General features: G+C 35.3%; 1 long non-coding RNA gene across 1 annotated transcript in view; it reads right to left on the reverse strand.

The window, feature by feature from the left end:
- LOC102163767 overlaps nt 1-22,188 on the reverse strand; it is a 99,937-nt gene that overhangs the window by 63,152 nt on the left and 14,597 nt on the right. Inside the window, exon 2 of the long non-coding RNA XR_002339001.1 lies at nt 2,860-2,914. This is a non-coding gene — a long non-coding RNA (uncharacterized LOC102163767). The remainder of the gene's footprint in view (nt 1-2,859; nt 2,915-22,188) is intronic.

Genomic DNA, 22,188 nt, shown 5'->3' on the forward strand with positions numbered 1-22,188 from the left:
TTCACAATAATCATAAGCATTACTGGCTTGCTGTGGAAAATTAAAGGGAAATAGCTGCCTGTTTGAGTCTGGCCATGCCTTCAGGGAAGATGTAAGAAAGGCAACTACCAATGACACCCTTATAAATAACTACTTGGGGAGGTGGAGGAGGTAATTCTTCAATTTTCATATAAAGCAACATTTTTCTTTAAAAATAAGGACAATGCATCCTCACATGTAAACTTCCTCGAATGCCCGTAATTTCTCACAAACACGAGGAGAAAAGTTGGACCCGCAGCCTCCTCCTGACACATTTCGTTTAAGAAACAATCTTTTGTGGCTACGCATCTTTAAAGTCCAGAGAAAATGTTAATTGCCCGACAAGCCCATTTTTCTTGCCATTTATAAAAACGTATCACTAATCTCTATGTATCCTGAAGAAAAACTGGGGGAGCATTAGAAATGTGGGAGAGGCGAATCTTGATTTCCTTTCAACAGCCACAAATAATTGTCAGGTTATGGAGATCTTTGCATTAATTACCGCCTTGTGATTTGTTTTGGAAGTTACACTGATGACATTCACAAAACCCAATGTTAAAAACTAATAATGATATAGTATTTCATGAGAAACATTTTTGGATCTTGATAGTATTGATATTGAAAGCACAAGTTCAAGTGTCTCATGGTTAGTATCAGTTCCAACAGCACCCTCTAGTGCCCACTGCCCTGAAGCACCATGTGGAAGGCAGAAAAGCCTTTTGCATGCAGTTCAAGCTCACTGACACTTGCTTTACAGCCAATATTATGAAACTTTTAAAAGTATATTCATCATCACAAGTGACCTAAATGTGCTCTTAAACTTAAAAATGTTTCAATACCACTCTGTGATCAAGCATACCTGAGAAATGTATAATGATCTAAGATTTTTAAAGTTAAAATGGCACATTAACTTTATTAGACTACTGCTTTGGTGATATGTTGTCATATTTTATGGATATTTCAGGATTTGTTTTAATTGTTTAAATTGCTGGGACATATGAGAAAAACTTGACTAATGACAACACCTTAAAGAGAAAGATTGTTTCATGCTCAATGCCACGACATACAAGGAAAATATTGAACTTACATTGTTTCCACTAACAGTGGTGAAAAAAATAAATCTTTACCTCTAAATTCAAAATTTTGATGACTCTGAATTGTTTTTAAAAATAACTAATTTAGGAGTTCCCGCTGTGGCTCAGAGGTAGTGAACCCGACTAGTATCCAGGAGGTCACGGGTTTGATCCCTGGCCCTGCTCAGTGGGTTAAGCATCTGGCGTTGCCATGACCTATGGTATAGGTCACAGAAGTGGCACGGATCTAGTGTTACTGTGGCTGTGGTGTAGGCTGGAAGCTGCAGCTCCAATTCGACCTCTAGCCTGGCAACTTCCCTGAGGCTGTGGGTGCAGCCCTAAAAAAAGAAAAGAAAAGAAAAAGAATTTAAAGGTGAATAATAAAGATTCTATTAAATAATTAAATGTTATTCTTGTTTTCTCTTAGTTTTAGCTTTCATTTCACAGATAAATCCCATTATACTCATGAGTACATTGAACCAAATTGGGCCTGCTGGAAAGATGAAAGAATATCTGCAAAACACTGGTTTTAGTTATTTTTTGAAATGGAATTTCATGGTCAGAAAGAACAGCTACATAGAAGATGTGTAATGGAACTATAACAGATAATGGATATATCTTTCTGGGTTGATGAGATGAATATGTAGTGAAAGAATTACAAATCATGAATTCATAGTAGTATTTTATGCAGGCATAAACTACATCCTATATACAAGTTACTTAGCTAACCTGACCTAAAAAAAGAGACACACAAAAATTTCATCCTATAAATGAATCAAAACTAGTGGTGTATGTGTATGCTTAAAGATATGACAAGCAGAAACTAAGGACAGAATTACTCAAGACACGCAACCCAGAAAGATTCCCAACCACAAAAATACTAGAATGTTATCAAAATACACAAGAGGGTCTTCTTCTCCTTTACATCAAACTTATTGACAAACAATTTATACATTTACAACCTAGGGTACTTCAAACTTTACAAGATTATTTTTTATATATGTTTCTAGTGGCAAATAGAATATTTGAAGAGGGAAAAAAAACTAACATTTATGAAGTGCCTAATATATATTAGTCTCTGGGCTGGGCATAAATATCTGTGCCATCTCACATAGAATCACATCAAGCTCTGCAATAAACTTGGTCAACATTTTCTAGAAGTTACTCTTTCCCCCATTATTCATGTTACTTAGAATATGAGAAACCTTGTTAGCTGGATGTCTTAGAAACTGGGCTTACATTCCTGAGCAAATATTTGTAGCCTTCTTAAATTACATTTTGGCCATCAGCAGTTCCCAAATTGAGCACACACACACTATAAAAGGCAAACCAACAAAGAAGTATGTAAAAGATCTTCATGTCTCTGCACAGCTACCAGGGAGGTGAGCTAGCCCCACGAATGTCTGTACTTTGATACAAGAGCTGTGATAATGATGAAAAGTTAATGGATTTTTATCTATATCAACCTGATGATCACAGACCCTGTTATTTTTATTATTTTTTTTTTAAGAAGGGAATTGGTGCTGCATGAATAGGAAGGCATATATTCACAGCATTTCTTAGATTTACAGGTACAGGGGCTACAAAGCCTTCTTTCCTTTCTAGGCAGATAAATTGAGTTCCATGCAGTTTACTATGTAGGGGTCTTTCAAATGAGACCACAAAATCTTAAATCCTACTCTCCTGTGTGGACATTAAAGATCCCATAGCACTTTTCATAAGGGTAGGGGCTTGTCACCATGCCACTAGGCAAATTCCTGGGACTTACCTTAAAGTCCAACAGCCAGCTTCTCTCCACAGGAGATCACAGTGTATTAGGTACCCTGGAAAAGTTCAGTATATTTATTTAATTTATTAAAAATGTTAACCTAATGGTTCTGAAAATATCTTTTCTTTTTTAGTAAAAAGGAATCAAAGGTCTCCTTAGGCAGAGTTACTGTAATGTTTGTTGCATGAAATCAAACTTCCTTCCCAAAATATTTGATTAGTCCCTTTTGAACACAAATGCCTACAGTATTAATTTTATTTAAAAAAACAAAAACAATCCGATATATAATAAAAAAAATCTTATAATCCATGATCCATGCTTTCTGATACAGGTAATGTAAAACAAATGATATAATCTACAAAACAATGACAAATGAAAGACTTGGAAAAGGTTATGGTTTGACAAGGTAACATTTTTGAAATCTGGACACCAATCAAATTGATGTAACTATTGGTGATGCAACACTCTTTGACACTAAAGTCTTTACCACTGTCTAAAACACAGAGAAGAGCCCATTGTGATTGTTTAATGTCAGCTTTTGTTCATAAGCTCTTTCATAAAACTGAAACGGGGAAAATGATTTAAAGCAGTTCAATTTGTCTATTTACCTTAATCTTTAACTATTCCCATATGTCTGGCTACATGATGTATGACTCTTCGTAAACCAATTTTTCAAAGATATACACGACAGAAAAAAGTCAGGCTCCTAACCTTTTATGCGTTGAACTTTTATAGAGCTCTAGAAAACAAAATGCTTTTAGGTTTCAGAAAAGGAAAAAAAAGGGCAAAAGTTTATTTTCTTTCTCTCTCCTCTTAGTAAATATTTGCGTCAGTGACAGTAGAGCACTAATTTCTAGGTGTAGGAAAAATCCTTTCAAAGGTCCCATCCACAGACATTGATGATGCAGGTTTTTATTTTTTTTTAATTACTTTGAAAAGGATGAACCATAACTTAAGATCATTAAGCTCTTATAGTTCCAGCAGTTGAGGTAGGAATATTGTGCTAGGTATAATACCATTCAGCAGGGTGAACAAAAAATAAGAAATGCCTAATCTGCATTTAGTATAAAGATCTTTAGTATAAAGAGTTTGGATTATTATCACAGTGGAACCGCTTTAGCATAAATCTTATGGAAAATAATAAATGGAGAAATTAATAGGTATTGAAATAGAAAATTCTAATTTTTTTTTAAATCACAAGATTACTATATCAATTTTAATTAATTTACATGATTTTATGAGGATGGAAATAAAAAAAAGTTGTAGCTTTTTGTTCAGGTAACCAATATTTAGTGAGTATCTACTGTGTGCTTGGAGCTGGATAAACAACTGTGAACAGGATTAGTACACATCCCTGCCTTCTTGGAGCCTATAATTTAGCTTTAAACTAGAAAACCAGATTCAGGATTATTACTCTCAAGTTATAATTATGAGTCAAGGTAAAAGTAAGGTTTTTCTGGTACTTTTTGTTCTTAACCCTCATGTAAATTTTGTACTACTGTCTGTGTTATTTTCAAGGGACACTATAATTTCCCAGCTAGTTGCCCAACTACAAAACTTAGTCTTATCTCATAAAAAGGCACAAAACAATAGAGATATTGTGATGAATAGAGAATGCAGAGTTGGTGTTTGCTACCTATCTAACCATGTGCCTAACCCAGTTCCAGGCACTTTGCATATTTAACCACATTCACATCTTTCATAAGCATATTAAGATCAGTCAAATTATCTTATAGACCAGAATAGCCTTTATCTTAAAATAGAAGAAAGTCAAATAGGAAAAATAAATAAATAAATCATTAATATTAACTCATTTCAGCACATGAAATAATTAACTCATCTTACACCACTATTTCAATATCTATAATTAGATAAATAGCACTTTTCTTACCCAGATTTTGTAAAGGGATCTTAATGAACTACTATATCAATTGATAAGCTATACTATTAAGGCAGCTTCCTAAAGTAGCTTACATGCTTAAAAAGGTAAACCAGTCAATGTGGGGAAAAAAAATTACATTCTAAATATTATTATCATCAAGAACTGTTGAAATCTAACATATGAAATCTGCATGACAAAAGTCAACAGAATGCTGCCTAGAGTTTAACAAAGAATTTTATTCTCAGCAACATCACAAGATGATTCTATGATTTCTCCATGCCATTTGGCCAAATAACCATAAATGTCAAGCTTAGTACCAGCTTCTAAAGTACATGGAATTTATGTCTCACTTATGTATTTTCTATCCTCCACACAAAATACTGAAAGTACATGTATAATCACATATACGCTTATACACAGATATTATCTACCTGTATGTAGTATGTACTATTACGTACATAGGTATACTTTAAATGTAGCTATCCTTGTAATTGTGAAAATGAAAAAGAAGCATAAGCTTATAAAATATGTGCTAGGATTTATCTGATGTGATATTATTTTAATGTATATCCTCAATTTATTAAAACTCTGAAAAGGAACCCCGTAAACGTAAGAAGACGACGAGAAATGTTTATATTCCCAAATTAAGCATATTCCAAAATAATTATTTTTTTCTATTTAGTAGGAATTCTAATTTCTAATCTTATTCCAATTTCAGAACTAAAAATTGTCATTTTAAAGCAATCTGAAAGACCTACACAAATGAAAACCCACTAATAATTAGTGGATGTATAAGTTGATAAGTATTTTAATGAAAATAAACTAGCAATTCTCAGGATGAAAGAAAAGCAAACACATCTGTATATTTGATAATTGACTCTAATCTGTTTTGTTGAAATCTTGCCACTTATCTTGTTCCTAATCCACTACTAAAATAAAGAAAAAAAAAAATAGAAATCAGACAGATATCACACTGTATGTGCTCATATACGGCTATTGTTTGATCATCAGATTTTAGGAAAATGGAAAAGATGAGCATTTAACTATACTTACAGCCATAGAAATATTAGAACATAACTTTAAAATTTTAAGTTATTTTTAAAACTTTAAAAAATTATATTAAACTATTTTTAAATAAAATCATTTTGGACACATTTATCAAATGATTAGATTTTGCTATTTAGCTCATTTGAACAAATACATTTCAAATCAACTATTCACAAAAAACCAACTCATTTAAAATAGATTTTTTTTAAGTTCCAGTTTTTTTTAATGGTTCTTTTTAAAACTTCAAGTATGCTTGAGAAACTGACTGTGGATCATGTATACAATGTAGGGTCAATGCTGTATTGAATTTCCAGACCATTTTCAGACTACCTTCTGGCAATGGAAGCATTTTGACCACTGACACTCCCTTTGGGTATATCTGACTATCCTGGTACAATGCACCATTCCCCATTATTGAATCTACAACAAACTGCTGTAGGTTATTCATTGATTGAGTGTTTAAGTATATTCTTTAGGAGCAAACAGAGAACTAATCTGTAAGCAATCACATAAAATAAAAAATCAGCAGAATTGCTGCTTCAAAGATGCTTTGAGCTTGAGCACTTAATTACGTGCATTCTTTGATTATATTGTGTCACATTCAATGAAGATATATAGGAATTCTATTTCTTTATAACACTGTAGATTCTTCCCAATGCTTCACTGTACCATGCAAGGAAATTAAGAAAGTACCTTCCAAACCAACCATGCCAAGTTAAAGTACATCTGCTCCCTTTATATCCTAATGTTTTTTTCATGGCTCAATCACAATATTCACCAGAGTGTTTATTTAACCAATGAAGATGCTAGCAGTGATTCTATAATTTTCTAATATGCATCACCTAAGTATCAGGTAAACTGTTTCCAGCCTCAAGATATACGTGGATACAGGCATAAGAGTCTGCATTAATCTTAACGGGATTGTATTTTAAGAATAAGCTTGAGGACTCCTTGCACAGTCTTCTTAAACAATTCAAAACCTGAGAGTGTGCGTGGTGGCATGAGTGAGAGAGCAGACAGCTCTGCGTCCATTCTCATGGCCCTTCTGTCAGTGTATATTTAGGACAGCTTTCTAACATGAAATCAGCTCAGGTGCAGAGTCGATTTCAGAGCCTTCTGATAGAGAGACAGGGGAGAGAGAATATTTCAACTCCTAAAATGTATTTCACATTATTCTTCTCTGAAAATCTGAATGTGTTTTCTTGTTTCTCAGGGAAATGACTTTTTGAGGCTATACCTATCACATCAAACTGATTTTGTTTGAATTAGCTTGGTAAGCTTCTAATGACTTGACAAATACATAGAAATGTTTAAGAATAAGAAAATTAAAGACATTTGCTTTCAGAAAAAAATATATAGAAATACGTACACTTTAACATCTGGCTTTTTAAAAATGTGATGAGAAAATGAGGTGGAAATATTTTGTTATAGGCACATATCATGTGTAAAGTTTTTATTTTATTCTTTTGTAAAATATTTTTGGTTGGTTAGGTTCTGTGTTTTTTGTTCCGTTCTATTGCTAGCAAAGCTTTCAATGAAGCCGCCATCTGCATAACAGAGGGAAGAGATGTACAAAGTATTAATATCAATAAACAAAAGTATCAGAATTTCATCTAAATTCCTTTTCTAAAATGCAACAGCAGCTCTGCTTTGATGCTCATGCTTTTATTTACTCAACTATTTTCACTTTTAGGCAGCAGAGAGGAAAGCCTGTGGAAGAAGCTATCACTTTGTTGCCTTGCTAATATAAGAGTTCAATACAATCTAGAGTTTATTCCATCTACTACTACATATGAAAGCAGTTTATTTTAACAAAACATTTTAGTAATAGTGCTTTCAGGTAGGAAATAACCAGGGACTAGAAAAAAACTTTAAAATACAAGCAAACAAATAACAAAAAAGGAAAATGTCTATCTCTATGGCCAAAGTCACATTATTACTTCTCTGATCAAGTTTATAGAGTTCTTCAAATACTTGTTAATAACAATTAACAATCCAGGTCAATTAATCTATGCGATTATGCTGTGGGGACCTGTATATGTGAGACAATGTGGCCCATTCACAAAAGGACTTTGCACTACGAAACAAGGGCATAGAAACAGAAGTTGGTTGACTATAATAAAGTGGAAAAAATATACTGATAATGTGAGATATTAAAAAAAAAAGATTTCTCTAGAGATAGTTCCCCTAAGTTATGATCAATTTCAAAAGACTTTTTTTTTTAAAGTGGGGAGAAAATGCAGTGCAATTTTTTTTATAATCTTTTTACAATATCATGTGAAGTCTTATTTTATTCTTTTATAAATCATACTTTTGGTGGGTTAGGTTTTTCTAATGATCATACTTTCCAACTTGAGGTGAAACTTATTACTTTTATATGTAATACTTTTATTGCATGGCATTTATCAACTACGTGCTTATATTCTTGAAAATGAATATACTTAACAAAGATACCCAGAGGGCATTGGGGAAATTTTCCATAATTTTTAATAGATTCTTCATTTTGATTCTTCCAGGAAGAGAATGTCTTTTTTTCAATTTAAGAAAGATGCTTGCTACTACTAAAGGTTGACTGATGAAAGCCCATATCAAACAAATAAAAAACTTACTTAAGCCACTAATGAATCCCAGCTAACATCGTCCTACTGCTATCTCTTTTATTAACACTGTACTTAGACACTTACCACACAGAATTGTTTTTGTGGGTTTTTTTTTTTTTTGTATGTACATAGTCCTTATTAAACTATGAAGTATTTAAAAACTTGAGTCATATATCATTTAGAGTCTAATTCATGTAGCAAATTTACTATCAGTATCTGTGGAAGAAGAGAATAGAAGGAAAGGAAGAGAGGGAGTGAGGGAGGGAAGGAAGGAAGAAAGAAAGAAATAAAGGAAGGATGGAAGAAAAGGAAAAAGGAAGGAAGGAGAGGGAAAGAAAGGAGAAAAGAAAAGAGGGACAGGCTTGACTAAGAAAGCTAAATAATAAGAAAACTCAAAGAAAAGGAATGATATAAAATATGTAACAATATTAAGTTAAACAGCCCTTGCTATCAGACAGGGAAAAGCATTTATCTCTAATTAAGTCATACAGATACAAATTACTGGTCTTTCTATTTATCTATTCTTTGAGAATTTCAACAATGTTGGGGTTTTTTTTAATTATCTGAGCTCACCCTACTTCATTAAAATTCTCCAACGGCACATCTGGTGAAGGTAAGTTTGTTTGTTTTTTTTCAAATAAAGAGAAACTATTCCACACATTGCTGCCTACTTTCTAAGCCACACTGTCATAACGAAGCTTCCCTCTGTGAAAGCCACACAAGAACACCCAAGGGTGCTCTTATGAACCATCAACAAATGGTCCCCTTAAGAGTAAGTGGACAATGGCAGCAGCCAACAGCACACCTAAGTTGAGAGTTCTGCTATCTGGGAAGCCTCTACTAGCAAGAGTCTCAGACTGACCTCAAGTCTAAGGCAGGATGGCAAACATGGTCAGTTTCTAGGAACAAAGACTACAGCATTCACCCCAAGAACAATCTTCACATGTATACGTTACAGAAAGGATTACTCTTGGTTGCTTTAGGGAATACAGTCTTTCTTGTACATTCATTTTTGAACTTCAAAGAATGGCAAGGTCTTCCTAAAGTACAACTGAACTTTCAAAACTTAAATTTTATTGTCAGAAATTGAAATTTTATATGCTGCTCTTTTCTGGTAATAAGCAAGACATTTCCTTCTCACAGCTAATACAGGTTTCAATTCTACTAACTACAGGACAAGGTTTCACCACGGTCTAGAGCAATCATATTTCATTTGGCACATGGGCCTGAACACATTCCCTAAAACTGCATGTTACATCTGTCTGTAGCCTTAAGAATTAACAAAAATAAATTCTAGTGTCCTATTATATAGGCGATCTACTATTACAGTAAAAAGTGAAGATGCTACAAATATCAAAATATATTAAAGGTTTGGAAAACAATTTTGGAATAATCTTACTCGAGAAGGAAGAAAATATACAGAACACGTTTAATGCTAGGAAAGAAAAGCAGAGTTAAATTGTATGTCTAAAAAGAGAACAAGGAATGTTATTTAATTTCTTTTCAGTCTGCCTACTTATAGCCATTTCTAGACAGATTAGATAATTTGTAAAATGAAATAATTTATTAAATTCTACAATTTATGTAGGTCAATTACATGTGACTTGTGAACTGAGCATATCTTTTTTCTTTTTCAGTATCAGAGCTTAATGCCATGCAGACACCATATGTCTTGTTGAATTTGTTGAGTTTATTTGAACTGAATGGGGCTTTGCATAGCTTTCATCTAGTTCAATGACAATGATAATGCAAGCTAAAATAGTGAACAATATTTTGAGAATTTGTTGTGAAGAGAGAGGGAGAAATTGAGAGGAAATGATTAGCCAGATAAGCTTTAAGCTTAACTGAGAAAACCTCACTAAAAGATTTCATAAAGGCTTATTTTGTATTGACATATACATGTAGTTCCCCTCTCAGCTGGAATGACTCCAAAAGGGCTGTCATGGTTGGTTGAGTAAATAATACATGCTTTAAAAACAATTATAAATCTGTATTCACCTGATGGACTTTGTATTCATTCCAGTCAATTGGGCATATAATACTCGTTTAAAAAATAAGTACATATAATGCATTAAAAACTGCTTAAACGCCCATTTAACCGGAGGGGCCAAAACAGCTCTAAAATGGAGCATGTGATTAACACTAATGGAAGTCATGCATATGTAATGTAAAGGAGAACCCCAAACCCCTTTTAAAAGGGCCTTGACAGGAGAATGACAGCTGGAAAACACTAAGATTTAAGGCTTCTCTTGCTTTCGAAAGCTTGCTCTGCCCACAAAGCTGCCAGTAATTCCCAGTGTGGTGAATCTTGGTGTCCAATGCGCTGATAGTTATGGTAAGATAATGCTAAAGGAAATGGTAGAAAAGGTTGATGATAAGTAATGCAGTGCTGTAACTGGGTTGCCTCTCTGTACTTAAACAGCTATTAACTGCTGACGGCTCCAACATCACGTAAAGATCTCCCCTGGGACTGCTTCTTTACAATGTCAAACACAAGAAAGACCTATATTTTAGGTCTTTTTATGAGCATAATGTGGAAACAATCTCATAATATTTTAGGTTCACAGTGGTTTCTTCTTTCTAAAAAGAATGTGGGACATATGCAACAGTTGGTGGAGAAACAGAAATGATTCTGACGTATTTTTTGTTTGGTTGGGCTTTTAAGAGAGTATTTACCAATTAGCCAGATAGATGGTGAGATCTGGGAAACAATTAAAGTTTGTCTGTTGTCCAAATTGCTTCCTTACTATCCTGAAAAAAAAAAAGTTTTGAAATTATCCACAGAGGTGCTTTGAAGTTAGGGAGTTAAGATGAGGGAAACGCCTTGCTGAAATAAAACAATACTGGATGTAATATGAATTAATCCATAGCATTCCCTAGACCATAAATTAACTTCACAGATAAGCTTTTCATGACCTAGGGAAATGGAGTGGTTCTGTATGGCAATGGGACACGGGTAAGAGCAGTCTGATGGGAGAAAATGTATAAGCTAACAGACTGAATGTTCACATCTGTTACTTTGCTGATCACTTTCAATGTAATATCATAGCAGGAACTACTAGAATTCTACTCCAATGTCAGCCTTTTCCCCACCTCCCAGTTGTGTGAATAGTGCTGGAATGTGAATATCTTGAGTACAGGGATGTTTATGTGTATAGTATCTAGGTATTATTACTAGTACCAAAAAGAGTGCAAAAAATGTGGAAGGCACTCAGTGATTATCTGCTGAACAAAGTAACTGAATGAATAAATGAGTAAAAACAGTAATGCTTGCAGAGGCACAGAATTAAAAATTAACTTCAAAGTCAAATGATGAGCTGGCTTCCTTTTTGGTCTTTTCTTCCAAGGTATAATGAAGATAATTTCAGCTATGAATAGATGTTTTGACTAGATTAAAGCTTTGACATAGATAAAAGGACATACAGAGTAGAAAATGCATAAAACAGCTAGCAGCAGAGAAGAAGAGAAGACAAAAAGAAAAGAAAGAAAAGAAAAAACAACCAAAAACAATCTTAAGGATGTTTTGGAGGGCCATTAACAGGAGAATGCAAAAATAAAAATACATAAAATGGAAGTCCCTTACAGATTCATGAATCTAGTTCTAGTCTCTGCAAAGGCCAACACGTTATGTTTCCTGTTCTTTATTCCCATGGGATAAATGCTGCCTTCCTCACTGCCAGGTGTAGTCTCACAATAAATCCCTATAACCTGAGCCTGGCAAATTTAAGGTCCCAGTCCTCTGAGAGTCACAAAATACTAGGCCCCGTGCAAGAGGGCACAAAGTCTCCTTTCAAACTCTTTATCACCTAAATACAGCACAGTCCTGAAGAGTCTCACCACTGCTGCCCCCCTCTATAGTTGTCTAAATCCAGTTCCAGGGATGTGAGTTGCCAGCAGGTTGGAAAAGTGACTCCATTTTGTTTCCCAACCTCTTCTATTCTTCCTACATAAGGCATATATAACTTCATCTCGACCAGGGAGAAAATAAATCTCCCAAATGAAAGGAAATAAAGAAGTCTTAAGGAAGTAGATGCGGAAGGGAAATCCAAAGATCTAAAATAAGAATAGCCTGCCAAAAAGCCCTATAATTCAATTCTCACCAGGTCCTCATCTTTACGAGGTGGAAACTGAGGCTAACGTGAGAAAATAAGTAACTTGCCCAAGAAGGTATCTAGAACCCATAAGGCATTAGCATTAGAAGCCCTGAGCTCAGCCAGAAGACATGGTCATTTCCTTCATGGAACATACTGAGTAAAGGAGATTAAAAAAGAATGTACACATCTATGTGTGACTGGGTCACCATGTTGTACAGTAGAAAAAAAATTGTATTGGGGAAATAACAATAAAAAAATTTTTTTAAAAAGCCAATATGAAATTAAATACATTGTGATAAGTGCTACAGAAGCACCTAGGAAAGCTTCTAACTCACACGACGAATCAGAGAAAGGGGTAGATACCTTGAACACTAAAAAATGAATTGGATTCAGCAAAACAAAGAGGTAGTGAAGACAGCCCATTTGGAAGATATATTTGAAAGACGAGAGACAAGATGAGAAAAATTGCAAAGATGTAAATTACCAAAGAAGGATGCTAAAGAAATCAATAGAGACTAGCTCACATAGGACCTTATAGGTCATGGAAAGGAATTCAGACATTATCATGAGGATGATGGAAACCCACTGAAGGGGGCTAACAAGGATGAAATACGATTATATTTGTATTTTTGAAATATTCCTCTTACTGTAATGTGAAACAAATAGATTAGGAAAAAAGAAAAAAAATATTTACCTTGAAATACTCAAATTGTGCATATATGAATATTTCTGTCTAACAAAAACATTTTTGTCTAACAAAAACCAACTTCATAGGCTTCAGCCTACTGGATGGGCAGCTGTTACTTGTGCTAAAGCAATGATAGAGAAAACAGAAATATGTAAATGCTTTCCATATCTTCTGTAGCTATTTTTGAGAAGACATAGATAGCACTTGAAGAGTGACTGGATATGATAAAGAGAAAGAAAATGAGGCATCAAGAGGGACCCTCCCCCAAAGTTTCCAAATATAGCACCTGGATAGTTAGTGACAGCACCCATCTATGTAGGAAAACAAGTGAAACAGGAAGAAAGAAACAAAGAAATAGATTGATTGGAAGAGGTTACTTATTCCCAAAACTCACTATAACAAGAGTATAGGAAATGGCTTAAAATAAAAATTATAATTTAACAAAATAAAAGTGATGGGATTTTCTTAAATAGATGATACTATGAGTAGATCTTACAGATACTTATATTTAAAAAATAAAATTCTTAAGCTAGATTGCCAATCCCTATCTTTCTGTAAAATAGATATTGCTCTCAACCCATTTAAAAAATAGGCTCTTATTTTTGCATAGATTCATAATCTGACCTTCTCCCTGTTGCCAAAGCCTAAGAAATAGCTTCAAGACTATAGATTAACCTTTATAGGGTGTACTTGACATGAATTTTTAAGAGATATAGTGTCTTCAAATAAATGATCCCAACACAAATTTAAGATTCAATCAGCATTAATGGTGGTATTAGAAATGATAACTTCAATTATAAGCATAATGCATTTTCCTTTGGGAGATTAATTTATGTAGAGTAGGTACTTGGAGTTTGCCCTGGTACAGTCATACTTCAAACCTGCTTGTGACCAAGAAAAGGCATTTGTGCTAGTTTGATCTTAGATAATAGCAAATGTTTTAAAAAATTAATGCGATGGAACTCATTTTCCAGAAGGTTCTTTTTTTCCAGTCATCTAAGAAGAGATATGGGTTGAAATTAAAATAGATAAGATACGAAATTAATCAAAGAAATCTACAATTTTTCCCTCATGTGAATTTTGTATTCAACCTATGTCTCAAAAGAAATAACTATAAAATGTTGTGCTACATAAGAATAAACAATTTATCTCAGTATTATTTTTCATCACTTCACTGAAAGAAAAAGGTAGTTCTTCGAGGAGATATCTGACTAAAACTATAAAGTAATTTTTTTTTCTTTTTTTCTTTTTTTTTTTTTTTTTGTCCTTTTCTAGGGCCACACCCACGGCATATGGAGATTCCCAGGCTAGGGGTCGAATCAAAGCTGTTGCCACTGACCTACGACAGAGCCACAGCAACACGGAATCCGAGCCGCAGGTCTGCGACCTACATACACCATAGCTCACAGCAATGCCGGATCCTTAACCCACTGAGCAAGGCCAGGGATCAAACCCGAAACCTCATAGTTCCTAGTTGGATTTGTTAACCACTGAGCCACAACAGAAACGCCATAAAGTAATTTTTAAAGATGCTGGTAGCTATTTTTAAAATGAAAATCTGGAGAGTTCTGAAAATGAAATCGTAAGTCTCTATAATATCAAAATTACCTAAACAGAAAATTCACAAAAAGAATTCTTTTTTCTAATTTGAGAAAAAAAATTTTTTTAAAGAAATTTTCTTGGGGGACATTGACAAAGCAGAATATAAAGATATACATTTCTTAGAGTATACTATAAAATATATGGATTCAAATCCATATTCAGTATCTATAAAATACATTGGATTAGTATTATTAAAATTTTCAGTTAAACTGTAAAGCCCTTGAGTGTTAATAATTATAGGTAACATTTATGAACAGCCTTTTTGTTTGTTTTTGGCTGTGGCCATGGCATGTGGAACTTCCCAGGCCAGGGAACTGAACCCTAGGCACAACAGTGACAACACTAAATCCTTGACCACCAGGCCACCAGTGAACTCCCACTAACAGCTCTTCATATGCTACACAAAATATATCAGATGTTTCAGGGACTTTGAGGTTAAGTACAATTATTAGTCCCATTTTGCAGATAAGTAAACAATGCATAAAGTTACTTATCTGAATACTGCAGGCTAAGTGGCAAAGCCAGCCTTTGATCTCCAATCTGTGTGCCTCTCAAGCATGAGCTTAACCCCAGCATTCTCTTTATTGCCCCTCCAGCAAAGTATAAGGTAATCAGATATCTTTATATTTATTATAGATCAGTGTATCTTGTCATTGGTGTTATTTAACTAATGGAGGAGGTAGTACTAAGTGGTGAAAACTGGAGGTTTTGAGTGGAAGTACCCAGTTACTTCTCTGGACTGATCATTGAGTTTTTAACCAAGTGAGTCATTCATTTATGCAGTTTTTCCAATTGCATATTGAGAATTAGATTAGACTGTACTACTGCACCATTTTGATCACATGATATTTCTGATATTGTCTTTTATTATAAAAACTTCATAAAAACTCAATTTAAAATAGTACAACATAATATTCATTAATTCATCCAACATATACTTGTTATATACTTTGAGAAAAAAAAGTCTAAGATATTCTTTGCTTTCCATGATATATCAATCTACTTGGAATGGTACAAAACACATGCAACCAACATAAAATTGCTAAGCAAAATAATATAGCAAAAAAAAAATTCACCTAAGTAATGAGGAGATAGGGAATAAATGCATTATCAGTGTACACAGGTACAGCTAGAAAAGAGATTAAAAGAATGGGTTTTGACCCAGAACATCAAGGAAGTGATGAAGATGGACATTCAAAGGAAAAAGGTAGGAAAGCATGATAATGTATATTTGGGGATAATAAAGTTGTAGAGGAAACAAGAACTGGGAGGTTGAGGTGAGGCCCCTGACAACCTCAAAGCTCAAATACGATTTAAATGAAAAAAAAAAAAAAAACTTGTTTCGATTTGCTTCTTCAAAGTGCTTTTGCAATTTGGAAGACAAAAATTCTAATACACTATTGGCCCAAAGGATTTGCCTAAAGTATCTATCAAATCAGTGTTCCATAAGTTACTCTGTAAGTTTCATTCTAAACATATTAAATGAGAGAACCAAACCCAAATATTTTCAATGCACACTGAAAGATGGTTCTTCTTGCCCAAAGTTTTCCTTTAGAAAAATACATGTTTATATACTTTATACTTTCTTCCTCCCCACTGTTGTCTTAATGACAGTTGTATCTTTTAATTTAATTTCACTTTTGTAACTTTTAATGCTTTCTATAAATCTCAATGGTTCAATCTGGAGCTAAAGAATTAACATCTTGATGACTCAAAGAGTTTAAGATTAATGCAGGAAAAAAATAAGATTAATGCAGGAAGAAATTGCCTTGGTTAGTCATGCCTATTCTTATCAACAGCCTGATGTTTGCTTTTGCTGCAGAGGTGGTAGGATTCGATGTGAAGCCAAGGCATGGTGGATCATGCTGTATGGTTTGTTCTTAATCACTGAATTCAAGGAGAAGCTAGAATTGCATTTTGAATGATTATATTATTGTACATGCAATCAAAGAATAACCAACAAGATCAGACATTAATGTGCAGGATAAACAGAAATTAAGTGTCTTATTTCCTCTTTAGATTATGTTAACAAAACAAGTAAATATTCTATAGTTCTAAAGCAATATAAATGGAAGCCCACATATAACTGTCATGAATGTCTTTCCAAATAAGAATATCGTGGGCAGCTACTCAACATCAAGACATGTATTACATAGGGAAATTTGTAATTGTTCTCTCAAAATATGCTAGGACACTGCACTGTTTAATCAGTTAATCATGCAGCTACTGTTCTCCAAACTGTCTACCAAGTAAGCTGTGAGTGTATCTGCATAGTGTACATGAACTAAGAATATGAACACAGGAAAAAAAATTCTTTTTTAAACCTGCTTTTCCTTTTTCAAAATAAAAGACATAAGGGCCAGTTGAAACTCAAGACAAAGAACATTTACATATGGCTGGATAGTGAATGGTTTCCCCTAATAACTGTTATTATTTAATATTTAATAAAAATACCACTCACATTTTTATCAATTGGTAAAAATAAAATCTAACATATATTGAGAAATACTATATGCCAGATACCATGCCAAGTGCTTTGCAGAGAGCCTCATTTTTCCCACTATTACACTATTGCAGTGGTTCTCAACTGGGACCATTTTTACCCCCTTGGGGACATTTTGCAATGTCTGGAGTCATTTTTTGGTTGCCAGAACACAGAGTGGAGGGGTTGTGCTATTGGAATATAAAGGGTAGAGGCCAGAGATGCTGCTAAACATCCTTCAATGTACATGACAGCTTTTGCAACAAAGAGTTATCCAGTCCAACATGCCAATGGTGCAAAGGTTGAGAAATCTTGCACTACTTTTATCTTCATTTAACAGGCAATTGATTATATTAGGCTTAAAGAGGTTAAATAAACTTCTCAAGGTCACAGAGCTAATAAGTGGTGGAGGTGAGACTCAAACTCCATGTTGTTTAACTTCAAAGCCAACACCCTCTCCACCACATCATACTCCTGCTGCCTTGAACTTCATGGAAAATCATTTGCCTCACTGCATACAATCTCATAATGTCCAAACCTAGTGGTTTTATCAGAGGTCCTAGGATTTGGTGTAAGGAAGGTTGCTCTCTACCTGTTTGATCTTCAAGTCTCATCAGTAATCTGGGGGCCTATAGCTAGAGTTTTAATTAAATGTTTCTCCTAACTTTCTATGACTCCAGACCTGAGCCTTCTAGCAGGGTTACCTGATTGTCTCTCCATCGCTCCTCTGGGTGTTAGAGTAGACCTCCCTCAGGCTTTGACCTTATTCTGTTCCCTGCTTCTCAGGAAGCAGTAGAGGATTCCCTGGAGTGGCCTCCTGCCAACTCTGCCATCTTCTCTGTGGAACAGAATTCTACCCTCAGTGATGTCATGGATGACTTTTTCTACTTTTGGAGAACAACCAAAACACCACTGAGGAGGTAAGAGGGGCTTGGCACTGCCCCTTCCCGCCAATTGTCTATGGAGTATCAGTTATTCCTTAGAGAATCCACTAAGAGTTAACTCTCTCCCACTTTGAAGTAGTAAAGACTCCTAGGGGAAGGAATCCATGGCCTGACTTCCAAACCAAACAGCTGAGGACCCAATGTATGTACCTCAGTTACCTGTATGCACCCCAGGGACCAATCTAAAACTTCCCACACAAAGCTAGAAGACAACATGAAGCTAGATTCTCCATGCCCTGAGACACCTTATTTTTACACCCATTAAGTAACACACAACATGTCTTCAAAACAGCAACTCACTAACCCAGAACATCAGGAGTTGTAATTTTCTCTAAATACAGATTTTAAATAAAAGAAATAATCCTTCCTATTATGCACCCTTTGGAAAAATCAGATTTTTTTTTCTGTAGAAAAATGGGATATGGAAGAACACACAAGAATGCACTAAGATATCAAGGAGAACTTAACCTACCAACGAGGATTTCATTCCATAGTATTTACAGATGTGACTGCCAGAAGAATTTCTGGTTCTTGAAACCTGCCTGTGTTATACAGTGGTGATAGGTTTTTCTGCCCCTGTTAAAACATATACATGTCATTTCAAAGAGGACGCATGGAGCTATGAAACCAGGAGCTCTTAACCCTATGAATAAAGCTTGAAATTCTTCAGAGGATGCCATAGTCACTTAATAGTGCTGAGCTTCTAGGAGGAGAAATAAGATGTACCTACTCATAACCATGATAGTTCACTTGTAATAATCAATGATTGGTGATCTGGAAAGTATATAAATGTCTAAAGTTTAAAAAAAAATCATTCTTACACCCAGTTACACATAGTAATAGTAGATAGGTAAAACACGGAATAGTCATCATAACTAGATAATTGGAATTTAAAGCTCTAAAACCTTAACTTCGACAAATAGTTTCTTCTTCTCCTAAGTCTCATCTTCTCAGATGTGCTAACAAAGACCAAAATTATCCAGTGTGGATTGTTTTTCCCTATTGAAGGAGGTCATAAAGAGGACATGACCATAGGCTGACCCAAGAACTGGTCCCCATCAAGTGAAACGGCTCCTTACCCTCTCCCCTGTCCTGGAATGCACATTCAGCCTACCATCCCTGCACTTGGAGCCACTTCAAGGATGCAGCCTTAGAAAAGTGTTAATTGAAACCATCTGGACTGTGTACCTGACTGAATCACATTAAAGCCTCTACATAAACTCTTAGGATTCTGGTGGGTGGATGCAGAGACCTACTCATCTTGCAGCCACCCAAGACAAGCCTAGTACAAAGTTCCCTATTAAAACTGCCATCTGCCAGTCTGGGGTGGTGAGCCTTTTTATTCAATGCACTGGGGCCGGTTTCAAATTTTACCCAGGGAACTTCCTAAATTGAGAATCAACATTCTCTCATCTCCACCAAAACAGCTTCTCTTCCTCCTTCTCCAGATTCTAACAATGACTAAAGTCCAAGTGGTAGAATGAGAGAGAAATAGGAACTTTCCAATATCCAGAAACCTGAAGCTTCCTGTGAACCAGTGCTAAAGGGCTACATCTTTATTATCAGTGCCATGAAATCACTCTTACCTACTCCCAGTCATACCTGATTTGGCAGAGTTTCTGCTTTAATTCTTCCAAGGGAAGCATGGGACTGCTCCCTGGAAAGGCCAGTGCAGTTCAGAAACACAAGCACATTCCCCATCAGAAAAACCATCAAGGTGGTAAGAATATCAACTCTGGCCTGGTTGCTTACGGCACTTGTGGTAGTCAAGTTCCTTCAATTCCACAATATAAGACCACTGGTTAGATTCAAAATGGCCTTTCCACTGCCTGAAAGCTAATCAAATGCCTTGGAAATAAAGCACAATACCTTTCTAATCTTTGAGCTTCAGATATTGCAAAAATGGAATCAACTGCTTCTAATGGAGACCTAAGCTAATTGGATTCTAAAGAATTCACTGTTTTCTGGCCACGTCATTACTGTGCCCCGACACTTATCCGGTCTACTACCTGAAAACACACACACACACACACACACACACACACACACACATACTCTTTTTTTTTAATCCCATGTATTTCCAAATATTCAAGTGGGATAAAAGTGAGCTGGCTAAACCAGGCTAGAGCTGGGACAGCCGAAGCTGTCACGGAGCCATTTCGCCCTGACATATAAGTCGGCCAAATTGTCACAGTCAAGTAGCAGTCATTTATCTTTTCCCTCCTCTTCTCAGAGCAGAGGCTGATGCTCAGGGTGGTTTTAGAATATGGACAGGGGTCTCCACAGCCAGGAAAATACATCTGATGCCTTCCTTTCCCCTCCCCCAAACTGTACTGAGCAGTTGTGACTCCTCTAAGGCTTGCATGTGGGTCTCCAGAGGTGAAAGAAGCATGGATTAGCCCACTGTGCTGCCTTGCCCACAGCATAGTATAATATTAATTAGTCACCTTCCTTATTATTCAGTCAAAATATGCCAGACTGAAATAAATTACATTCTTAGCACATATTTCACACCCCTGGATCAAGTCTTGCAAGGGTTTTCTTTTATTATTTATAAGATCATGTGCTGTCTTCCTGCAGAAAATGAGATGGTCTGCATGAAGAAAAAGGTAAAAGAAATGCAGAGAAATGAAACAATCAGATATTCCCTAATGATATTTAAAAATAGAAAATTTGCTACTGTTACATACAGCATGTTCCATCTTTTGAGATTTAATGGCTCTCTTGTGGTTTAATGGAGAATTACTTTCAGTAATTGATTATTAAAATTTAAAATTGCTAACCATCTTCATTATTAGATGAGCGAACATGTTATCCTTGTAATTAAAAAAGCCCGAGACTCACTTTCATCCTGTTGACAGAGCGGGCAGACCGTCTCTGCACTCAGACTTGATGGTTTCAGGCTTCTTGTTTGACAAAAATAACCAGCCAGTCATTTGATGATGAAAATGCAGAACATCCACAGAGACTGAGCAGAAAATATAATGAACAAAAAAATAAAATAATAAAAAGCCCTACAAGCTAATTAAAGTTTTCAGTCCCGACTCATTAAATTCTATGCATCACTCATGTGATATTTCAATGTGCTGGGCTCAGGTAACACAGGCACTGCCACATTAGTCCAGCCTCCCTCAACATGCCTTCAAAAAGCATCACAACCTTTCCTCCTCCACCTGTACCAGCACCTGCCCTTTCACATTTTACCTCAAGGTGCTACCACTACAAATCGTTGGCTTCAGCAATATATTATACCAAGGGATACTGGAAAAATACAGTGTGATTTCCTACTGTCTGGATGTATTTAGGATATGTCCAGACTGGCATGGGGAGCTCCAAGGCTTAAGTGCCCTGTTGAGTCCACACAGTGGTACCTCTAAATCTCTTGTGAAGTCCCACATCCTGAGAGAAAAAGTGTTACTAGTCAGGTATCCACACATTGTGGGTGGGGAATCTACCTTGATAGGAGCTTGCATTTCCTTCATCATATTAAATTAGAGTGTACCTTCTATGAAGGCAGCACTCAGTGATTTCCAGAAGGAAATTTTGTAATTGTCAATGAAAAGAGCCTATCAAAGGGGACAATTTTCCCAACTCAAGCATTAGACAAATGTCAGCCTTGGGGAGAGAAAAATCCAGCAGACTTGAGAAGCACAAATATGAGTGAAGCAAAGATTTTCGTACATGACCATATATTCTGAAAATCAAGGAAACCCATCTGAGCATCAGCATTCCTGTAAAGTCTCAATTGCTTAGCTCCTAAAATCCCCACTCAAATGTCAAATTTTAAAAACTGACTAATCAATGATTTGAATATTTTCTTAAGATTCAGACCCTCCAGGATGTCATCTATGCTTCGACCGAGCCAACTTTGATTATTCTTTAATGCAAATCACCACCCTACCCTTGCCCGCACTCAGACTATGACATCACTGGGCAATATTTAGAGGGTTCTATAAAGTTACTCTCATTTACTTGTCCTTGTATTTATTC

Source organism: Sus scrofa, chromosome 15 (genome assembly GCF_000003025.6).
Source record: "Sus scrofa isolate TJ Tabasco breed Duroc chromosome 15, Sscrofa11.1, whole genome shotgun sequence".
Classification (NCBI taxonomy): domain Eukaryota; kingdom Metazoa; phylum Chordata; class Mammalia; order Artiodactyla; family Suidae; genus Sus; species Sus scrofa.